Below are 11303 nucleotides of genomic sequence, written 5' to 3'. Positions count from 1 at the left end.
CACTTGGGCTGTTTCCAAGCTTTAGCTATTACAAACTGTGCTGCTATAAACATGGGTGCACATAAATCTCTGTGGTATGATTCTTTTAATTCTTTTGGGAAGATACCCAGCAGGGGAATAGCTGGGTCAAATGGGACCTCTAGCCCTAGTTCTTTGAGGTATCTCCATACTGATTTCCACAGTGGTTGCACCAGTCTACACTCCCACCAACAATGGAGAAGGGTTCCTTTCTCCCCACAACCCCTACAGCATTTGTTATTTGTTGATTTCTTGATAGCAGCCATTCTTTCTGGGGTGAGGTGGAATCTCAGTGTTAAAACCACCAATTTTTAAAGCAGATTTTCCATCTCTAAGATGGATAGGGACCCAGTTTGAGGAACAGTACTGAAACACATACACCCAAGATCCCTCCTAAGCACAAGATTCACCAATGGAAAGGAAAGGTAGAGAGTATTAAAAGATGTTTTCTTATTCTCTTCTGGATTTTAAATTTGCTACATGACTCTCATTGCTCCTGAATTCTAATTTTTTTTCTGTCTTTGGGTAGAAGAGCTAACATAAATGTATATGAAATCGTGTCAATTCAGCCATCACCCTCAGGCCTTTTCCTCATTATTTGATGTGGTTCTTTCTGTTCTACTTCCCCCGCCTTTGCCTGCTTTGCATGGTCACAGTATGACATGATGAAAATCAAGGCAGTCAGTGCAGCAGTAAGAAAGGCTCTCTATAGTCACAACTGGCCCTTTATTTCACCCTCTCCTGCCCTGCTTTCAGGGAGGGACTGCTTACATCCAGGTGGCCATTTAACCCATCCAGACTTCCTACAGGCACAGAGCAGCCTAGAAGCAGAACATGCTGTGCTGACCTCTCCAGGTGGCCAGAGGGCAGTGGGTTTGCATCACCACATTTGCCTAACAATTGACATTCTACTTGGCACTGTTCGCTTGCTGACTGAGAACCAACAAAGCCAGATATCCTAGCACTGCAAGCAGCACACCAGCCTCCTGAAGGAAGCCAGGGCAGTAAGGCTACAAATAGCTGCCCATGAAAACACTGGGGTGAAACTGCCAGGGAGAAGAAAACAACTACCCAGAAGCACCCCAAGGACCACTGGGGACGGAAACAGGGAGGTAGGAACTAGATAGACCCATGCTAAGCATTTTGGGCAAGGAATATTTGACCTATATTTAAAATCAAGGTTTGTTAGTAATAATTCATTTGAAAAGAGATAATTCAGTAAAATTTTAAAAATGCTATCAGGGCAATGCTACTGTCATCCCATTGGAAAAAGATAGATACTAAAATGATTTATTTGAAAAGTTTATTACAAAAGCTTTATTCATGTCTGAGAGAAATTTAAGCTTTAATATAGAAACATCATAAAGACCTACAAGTTGAAAGATTTATTGTAAATAGTAATGTTAATGAACTTTCAAAATAAAAAAATAATTAGGGGGGAAGGCAAGCGATATGGACCTGGGGCCTGAAGAAAACAAAGTGACCATCAAATGGTCAAGGGGCATGGCTGCAGGCACACAAGCTGGGGCACCTGGCTCCAGGTGCAGGGAAAAGTGAGCTTCAACACCTGCCTATCATGTATCTATTCTTTAACACACTGGATCTCATTTAATCTTCACAATAACTCTGGGAGACAGGTAGCATTCTAGCCAATTTACAGATAAAGAAATTGAGGCATATTCATTGCAATAGACTGAATTGCCCCCACCCCCACCCCGATCGGATTCATTTGTTGAAATCCTAACTCCCAAGGTGGTGGTATTAGGAAATGGAGCCTTTGGGAGGTTGTGAGGGTGGAGTTTTTATGAATGGGGTTAGTACCCTTATTAAAGAGTCTCCAGCTGGGGATTTAGCTCAGTGGTTCCACCGCCTGCCTCGCAAGCTCAAGGACCCGAGAGTTCGATCCCTGGTACCAAAAAAAAAGAGTCTCCAAAGAGAGCCCTTCCTCCCTGCAACCTTGTGAGGACACACCAAAAAACAGTTGCCTATGAATCAGAAAAAAGTCCTCACCACACACAGAATTTGACATCTTAGTCTTGGACTTTGCAGTCTCCAGAAAGGTAAGAAATAAATTTCTGTTGTAGAGCAAGCTGAGTGGCCAAGACATTCATATGAAGACTGTGACCTATGGCCCAGCTAATAAGAGGACCTCTACCCGCCTCATTGTGATGTCCATGACCCTTCTATTCTAAGAGGTGAGTGATCCTCCCTCCAACACAGTGACAGTCTCCATCCTGGATCCCCTACCTCCAACCCTACTTCTCAGTTTCCCAGGGGACTGGTGGAATGAAGCAAGTTCTCTGATATTTGGAAAACTGCAGCTCACCTTGTTTTGATCAGGATAATCAAAAGAATGTTAAGTCAACAATTTCAGGCCAAAGAGGATTTCTTGTTCCCTGGAAGTTTTTTTAGTCCCACAACATCCCAAGGGATTCTGGTTCACTACAAAGAGGACTGAGAGTCCTGATCCATCCAAATGTTTTCTGAAAAGTGGTATAAGGAGTCCCCTGTCCTCCTGAAGAGTCTCCTAGAAGGCAGAGTGAGTTCCTTTTCCATGGTTTCTCTGAGACTGAAACCAAAACAGGAATCATTCCCTGAATTCTCCAGGATTCCCTAGACATACTCCTTTGGTCCAGCATTGGCAATAGTGGCATTGGTCCAGCATTTGGTGATTTGGAGTCCAGGTTTGGATTCAGCTAACTCTGAAGCCTACTAGTTGCTGAATGTAATCACATATATTATCTTATTTTATGTCTCTAGTAAACCTGGAAAGAACTTAATTATCATTTTGCAGATGAGAAATAAGAAAGGTCAAGGGATCTCTCCAATATCAAACCTCTTATATGTGGCAGAACTGGTATTTAAATCTAGAACTTCTACCCATATCTACCCAGCCCATTCCATATTGGTCAGCTTCCCATAAAAGGGGACCACCTGAGGGTTCCTCACTATTCATAATCATCCTAACCTTACCATGCACTAAAAACCCATGAAGGCATGACAGAAGAAAGATAGGATGCACTCACCTTGCTAAGAGTTCAGGTATTAATATAGCTTGTAATTGCCACCAATGTGTAATCACTGAGTGTTCATTTTGTGCATGGTCCTTAGCCTGAATAATATCTGGTATATTTAGCTTCATGATGCACATACAATGGTTATATGCATAAAGTTCACCCAGGTTACCCCTCAACTTTTTGATATGTATGATACCTTTGAGATCAGCTCAACAGAACCTGTAATATTAAATAATTATGCTCAGAATCATTTTATTTTCGCTGATTGTCACAGGCTCCAAGACACAGCATCCTGAATAGGAGTCCAGTCCTTTAAATTGTAAGATGCATTTTAATAATTTCTGAACAGGCAGTCAGAAAAAAAAATATAGATATAGATATACTTGATTCCTACCTGAGAAACTCTGTAAAATAATAAAAGCCAAATTATTAAAGTATTAACTCAACTCCAAGGTTTTGATCTCAATTTTCTCTAGACCATCTGGCAACCAAATAACATGATTTTTCAGTTTTGTTTAAGGAGGTCTGAGGTAGATGATTAATTAGTTAACCAATTCCATCTGCCCCAGCAGCACTGTTGTCCAAGTTGTGTGGTCAAGCTTAACTATTCATGAAACAACCTGAATGATTGTGAATGCCTGTTTTGTAAAATCTCACTGACTCCAGCAGCCCTAAGTTTATCACATCCAGCTCAGGAGACAGAATAATTAATGAAGTTTGGAGTAAATGCAAACATTATTCCCCCTTAAGCAACAAATAATTGTTTCATAAGATTCAATGATAAACATTACATTCACTACACCAGAGGGGAAGCCTTTGGTGATATATATCTACTTATATATGTAGTAATTAATTGTTAACCAAATTTATATTTAATTTATAAGTACTGTACAGTATAAGTAAATATTTTACTTTATAAATTAGTTTTATTATATATAAAATATATATATCTCAAAAAAAATATATATATATATATATATCTCCAGCCCCTAAATGTGCACAGTGAGTTATTATGGGAACTTCTGATAAATTCCTGAAGACAAAGCTGATGGTCTATATATGGTAAAGGCTGTTAATCTATGCAGAACAAAACAAAGTTGAATTAAGGAAAAACAAGCTTAGTATTTTCTCTTTAAAAAGTAAGTTAAATGGATGCACCTTGAGGCCATACTCTTAAGTAAAATAAATAGGACACACTTGTGTAAACACCAAAGAGTTTCTCCGGTGTGAGAAACTGAAAGAGTAAATAAGGACCAAAATGTATAATAGATACTGTGAAACAGGAAGAAAAGGTCCAAAGGGGAAAGTAGGGAGGGGTAGGGAAAAGGAAAGAAAGGAAAGGAAAAAATATGAGAAAAGAAGGAAAAGACAAAAACAAAGTTTTTGTAAATAGGGAGGGGTGGAGGGGTGGAATGGAGGGCAGGGGAAGGGGGAAAAAAACAAGAACCAAGACACATCATGAACATGTACAAATTCCCAATGATGAATGTGATCGTAATGTAAACCTAAAATGTACCAATAAACTTAATGAATAAAAAAATGACTAAAAAGTAAGCAATGAAACTAACATACAAAAAGTTACCAATAGATTTTCATGGTGTGTGCCATTAATATAATAAGGCTAATCTGGTTATAATCCTTTACAAAAGTCTTTATAAAAGGCTGTCACCTTAGTGTAAAAGTTCTTGTTTTACGTCACTGGGACACATATTCTCAGTTGTGTTGTTGTTGTTGCCCATTCCTAGTGATATTTGTGGTGTAAGTGGGATGTGAGAAAAGAAGAATGAGGATAATGAATTTAAACAAACTAGACATCAGTGATAACTGTAGGCCTTAGGACAATGTTTTCTTTGCCAAGAGAAGGAAAACTCTTAAACTGTGAATAGCTCTCATGTAGAGTGTTGAAAATGAACATGAACTGGGGCAAGATTGCTACAATCAATTGGGAAACCCAGGGAGTTGGGGGGGCCTCCTGCTTCTGCTAATGAGAACAGTGTGGCTCAGAGTCAGTGTGAGCAGTATGCCATCAGCCAGGGCCAAAGCCACCGTCTCAGGCAGCATTAGGCCCTTTAAGCAGACAAGGAACAATGGTGCCTATCAAGGTTTTATATGAACCACATTCAGCAGAAGGTCATGGATTGATTTTGAAGAATTGCTTCCATATGTATGGGGCTTAGCAAAATCAAGGACATCCAGGTCTGATCTAAACTCCTTTCTCTTCAGTTCAGGAGGGAGATGAACACCTCACAATCTCCAGTATTATTAAAGTGACACTGGCACAAGGCTTGTTTGTAATTAATATTATATCCCTTTCCATCGGTGCTTTCAAAGGTTCAGGGAAGCTTTTGTCTTTAAGGGTGGAAAAAGAGCTTCTCAAAAATTAAAGATTTTAAAAATTTATGTGAAGTGAAGATGTAAGGTAAGGAAGATGAGGAAGTTTTTCTCATCTTGGCAAATGTCTTAGACTATGTCAATAACAAGATCAACCATAAGGTGGAAGAGAAAAATTAAGTCTTCCAGATGTTTTATCTGCATAACATGAAAAACTTCTTTGATTGAATTTTTCACTTTTCATTCACGTTTGATGTTATAGACAGTCACAGATAGGAGAATATAAGAAAAAATGAAAGGTATGCAGAAATATATCATCAAAAATGCTTTTTGATGATAATAAAGTTCCCCTTTAATATTTTAGAGTTTTCTCCCAAGCAAGATTTGAGAGGTTTCAGATTTATATAAGTCATAGATTAGCACGTCTGGGGCCTTTCTATGCTGCTAATCTTGGTGTTTAAAAGTCAATGAAGCTAGAGCTACAGACCGAAGTTTGGAGTGCCTTCATCATATAAAGTTTATCTTTGGAGGTTGTGTTAGAACATAAATAGTTAAACCAAAGCAGAAGTTAATAAAGAAAAACTAAGGGTAATGGAGAAAAATGATTTAGGAAAAAAATGCACATACCAGAGACAACAAAAGTAGATAAAAGAAAGGCAAATATGGAAGCCTTGTTTCAAAGTTGGGATTTGAGACCTTCTTATGGAAAAATATAAATGCCAGGCTAGAGAGTAAGTATTTATTTCACAAGACACTGAGACATCATTTAATATTTATTTTTAAAATTTTTTGTTTATTAGTTGTTAACAATAGGTAATATCACTTTCCATGGTTTGGGCGGAGAGAAAAGTTAACAAACACTAGTTAGTTTATAGAATCTTCAGCTAAATAGCCAAGTTCCAAAGCTAAGTGACAAAAGCTGCTGTCTTGAAAATACACACTGCTAATACTCCTGAGGATCCAGGAACCTGCCACACTGCATTTGACAAAAGAATTGGTTCCTGTACACTGCCACCTTCTCAAGTTATTCGCTGTTGGAGCCATATCCCTTATGGGAATAAGAGTTACCTGTGATTCACAGAGCTGGAATCATACGACTGAGCCTTAACTGCAAGGGAATCTTCCAAATGAATATTCCTCTTTAGGAAAGGCTGACTCAAATTAAGGGAAAATGTTCACTGATATTGGATAGTCATAAAGAACAAATGTGCACTATAAAAATGATCCAACTGTAACTAAACTTTTGGAAAAGTAGCTTGGCATGATTTGTGTGGAAAGGACTAGGATGGAAAAGTGCTCAATGTGAGAAGATAAGTTGGGGTCTATTGTAGTTGTGAAAGGAATCAGTAATAAGGTCTTGCTTTGCAGGAGAGGACCTCTTGAGAGAGAAGATTCTGGAATAACTACAGATAGAATGGCAACATTTAACGAGGATTGTTGATGCCAATCAGCAAAAATCAGGAAGTTGGGAGGAGGAGGAGGGTAAAGGAGAAGGTTGAGTCCAATCTGGCTCACAGGTAGACAAACTTAGCACACCACTGGAAAGGTAAAACGGAAGCTCCAGAGAAAGATATCTGGAGACACGGCCATTAGAGTCACCTACAGAGAAATGACAGCTACAACAACAGGACTGAGAAGGTGAAATTTAAAATTTATAGTTTTATTTCTTTTGAAAATTGATTTCTTTGCATCATTGTCCCTGGTTATCGGCTACAATGATTTAAGTAGAACTTGGCCCAGGGCCTTTTTCCTCCTAGCAGAAAATGAAACCCTTGAAATTTTGTTCTTATCCAACTTATACATCTTTTCTGTTTTGAGGAATTTATCACCTGTCTTAAAATGATTCCCCTATTCTTTAGATAACTGTGTCCTGGGGGTTTGAAGATTTAATTGTTTGTGTCCAGGTAACAGGGACTATCATAAATAAGGAAAACCAAAACTTGCTTTTAGTGCAGTCATTTTTCACCTGGCCTAAAACAACCCTAACAACACAGTTGGTGGATCAAAAGAGATCATCTCACAAGGGAGAAAGGTCCTCCATCTCTGATCTGAGCAAGTCTCTAACTGAAAGGAGAGCAAGGGGCTTGTTCACAAGTATTTAAGTGCCATGAAGCTTGTGGCATGGCCCTCCCCATCCTGCATTGCCATTCTCCACTGGTCTAACAATAAGGCCCCAAGGAAGGAAACCAATTGAAAAGTGAATGGGAGGCTTGTTACCCACAACATTAAACAACATTAGGAGCAGTATTTTCTTTTAAACCAGGGACGCTTTTGTTCTGAAGGGCAAAACCATGTCAGAACAGCCTGAGCTGTTCCAAGGGAAGAAGTCTGAGCCACCTCTTCCCCTCTGATCAGATGGGCAGGATTCACAGGGGCTGACCAAGGCCAAGGTAAACATTCCAGAAAGATCCCAGGGCCAGCACCGTGCAGGATAATGGAGCAATGATCTAATCCAGGCCATCAATGTGAACGCAATACCACTGTGCTCTCCTTCCTTGGAGAGCTTATCTGGTATGTAACCCTTGTAGAAGATGCCAGAGAGAGAGTGGTGCCCACACACAGACAGCTATTCTATCACAGAAGCACCCTTCTCAAGGCACCATCTTTGTTTTTTGAAAAAAATAAGAGGCTCTGCAGTTACCCAGCAGGGAAGAACCAATAACACATATTTGAGGCCAGTATGGCCCTACTTCTCTGCAGGAACAACCTGCCTTCTCCATGCAAAGTAGTACAGAGTTGAATCATCTTTAGAACTCACAGAGAGCATCAGGAAAAGCAGGGCATTATCAGTTAATGTCTGGGAGCATCACGATGTCCATTATTCTGAACAGTGACTAACATTTTTGTTCCTGAAACGGAAAGATCCTTTCACCCAACCCTTAAGACAACAGAACAGCTTGAGCAGGGCAGGGCAGGAATTAGGGTCTCCTGTGGGAGATCAGATGACTCCCATCAGGGCTGAAGGTCAGGGCTGGTATCCTGAAATTCGCTGAGGTCTGGACACACCTAGACATATAATCCTTAAATAATAAACTGTGCTAAAACTATTTCTCCAGAAGCCACTCATGGATGGTTTGAAACTGGCTTTTCAAGAACGGACAAACATGCTCAGAAGAAGCCAGTTTGTTTAGTCAATGACCTTTTGCTGTCATAAGCTCAAAAATCCCCTGTGGATGACAAGATGACTCCCCTGAAAAGAAACACTCAACCTGTGAAGACGCGTGATGACCATCTATCTACGCCTGCACAAAAGAATACTAATAGGCCTCCTTCTCACCATCCAGTCAACAAGCAGCTTCTCTCTCCCTTCATATGAAGTCACCTGCTATCAGCTAACCAGAGTAGTGGGCAGACCTGAGCTTTTTTTGTTTTTTCAGCTTCTGACCTTTTTCAGGCCATCAGACTGGTAGTAAAGCAGTTTCTTTTGCAAAAACCAGTGCCACAGCATTGGCTTTTACGTGTGTGGGGCTGCAAGCCCTTCATACCAATCTCTGCTCTGCTCAAATTCAAAATGTATACTTGTTTCTAGGAGGGGGATATTCCGCAAGGGTTTTTATAGATGGTTCCGGATGTGGCAACAAATTATTAAAGGGAAAAGCAAATGTTTGCTTGGCCGACTTTAAATTCTCAAGGGTTGTTCTGAGTTTCAGATTTTGCAAATCTAACTTTCAAAAATGGGGAACATACACAGGGACTGTTTTGGAGGCACAGGAAGACAAAGAGTTGCTGTGGATTTGGTCTTCAAGGGTGAAGGCATGTGGGCTCAAAGCACCAAAAACATGGAGCAGAGCACAGAGGAAAAATCAGTCAATGGTATTGGGATCAGCATGGGTCATTTTCCTTCCATACTGGGGCATCTCAGGCAGGCCTTTCTGGATGTCGCATGGATTCACCACCAAGACCACATTTTGGGCCTGCCAGGGCACTTGGGACTGAGATTCACAGAGCTTCCATCTCGAAAGCTATGGTAGAGAAACCATGTGACAACTGCTACAGAAACCTGCATAGTCTCCCCAGCAGCAGCAGGTAGCTTAGGGTCAGTTTTTCTTAGGCACTGAGCAAGCCACAGCAAGGGAAAAATCTCTGGTCCTGCAAATCATGAAATGCATCCCAAATATACCTGGCTGCCTCCTCGGGTGAAAATCAAGAGTACAAAGGGGCCAAAGAGTGTCAAAAGAAAAGAGATATCTACGAGTTAGTAGCTTGCTTTTGGGTTTTCTAAAACAAAAACCTAGAGGAAAGTTTGAGACTCTAGGACGAGCTCCAGCATGGCAGACCCCTGCTGTGCCTTGCTTCCATGCTAGTCAGAATTATGCAAAGTTGCCATTTACCAGCAGCTGCTAAGCAAACATTCCTTCTTGGGTGGTCTAATCGAGTCCCTAGGTAGAGGTGGAAAGAATAAGACAAAGGACAGGGTGACACGAACCTCTGACCTTTCACCTTATTACACATTTCAGGGTGGTCTGATTCTCACTGGGCTTCAGAAAAACCCCGGTGGTCCAAACATCTCAACACTGCCCCTCCCATCATTCCTTTTTGCTGTGCTGGCTACAAACCTGTCCCTCTGACCTGTCTTGCTTTGACAGGCTCTTGATAACAGCATCCTCACATCTGGAAAGGCTTGATAGACCATACAACATATACCTGTTAAACTTCACCCACCCCAGGGTCTAGTTGTCATTGTTCTTGCTGTGGAGCCAGAGGTCTACAGAAGTTAAGAGATTTGCCCACACACCTTGACCTCTAGCACTAAGGGAGACTGGGCCTGGAAGTTCGAAAGTTTGAGTCTTGCCTGGGCAACTTAGTGATACCCTGTCTCTAAATAAATAAATAATAAATAGCCTGGGGATGTAGCTTAATGATAGAGCATCCTTGGGTTTAATCTTCACCCAGTATTGAGAGAGAGAGAGACTTATCCAAACATTATACCATCTACAGAAAAAATTACCTGCACTTAGCATAAATTGAGAAATTAAGCCCTGACTAGCTTCCAATAAAGAGCCTTATTTGGATTTCTTATTTCATCCTCTTAACATCCCAGTGTTGCCAATGTATTATTGCCCCCAGAGTACAGATGTGGAAACTGAGGGTATGCATGAATCTTGCCCACAGACTTGGCATTCCTGGGACTTGGGTTACATGTGAACCGGGTAGTCTGACTTCACAACCCTTTCCTGCTGGTCCTAAGGATGTGTTTCCTCCACAGCTGGCAACTGATAAAGGCAGAATTTGAACCAAGGGCCAAGAACACCTTTCTCACTAGACCAGTGCTTCTTAAACTTGAATGCACATAGGAATCACTGGAGAGTCTTATTGAGATGCAGATTATCATCCCATATGACATGTCCAAAGGTTCTGTTTTTTGGGTGAGTATGTGTGTGTTGTGTTGGTGTTAGAACCCAGGGCCTTGCATGTGTCATGTATCAGGTCCTACCACTCAGATACACCCTCAGCCCAGCTTCTGCATTTTTTAACAAGCTCCTAGATGATGCTGATGCAGCTTATCTGCAGACCCCACTGTGAGTGATGACATTCCACACTTCAGCATTTAATTGGTTCCTCCAAACACAAATCTTCCCTGCTCTCACCCTTCAAGTCCATACATATTGCTCTCTACCTACTCCAGTGGTACTTTTCACTTCAAAACTTGGTTCTATCTAATAAGGCAGTGGCCTTTTATTAGCAATGAATACAGTAATCTGTTGGGGAGCTCTTTCAATAGAAAAACAGCCTCACCTCAATTGCAAAATCTGACAACATTTTGACAATCCATCCTGAGAGTTCACAAAGAGTGAGTCTCTACCCTTTCCAGCATGAATCAATCTATTGTTTCTCTTTTCCTTTTAATTTACTCATTACCCAAATGATCCATATAACAAGACCCTTGGATCTACAAAGTTATAGCTTTCCTGGGGGTGAATCCTTACCCTGAATTTT

At 40.7% G+C, this 11303-nt stretch overlaps 1 long non-coding RNA gene across 1 annotated transcript; it reads left to right on the top strand.

Moving 5' to 3' along the window:
* Positions 1 to 790: 790 nt before the first annotated feature.
* Positions 791 to 11018, top strand: LOC147821672 (uncharacterized). The gene is made up of 4 exons (XR_015446670.1): positions 791 to 1130; positions 2103 to 2213; positions 6735 to 7004; positions 10573 to 11018. It is a non-coding gene; the product is annotated as an uncharacterized LOC147821672 (long non-coding RNA).
* The last annotated feature ends 285 nt before the right edge of the window (positions 11019 to 11303 follow it).

Source organism: Heterocephalus glaber, unplaced genomic scaffold, assembly GCF_053883595.1.
Source record: "Heterocephalus glaber isolate CG9 unplaced genomic scaffold, H.glaber_assembly_v1.0 deba00001720, whole genome shotgun sequence".
Classification (NCBI taxonomy): domain Eukaryota; kingdom Metazoa; phylum Chordata; class Mammalia; order Rodentia; family Bathyergidae; genus Heterocephalus; species Heterocephalus glaber.
This window is presented reverse-complemented; position numbering and strand designations above follow the sequence as displayed.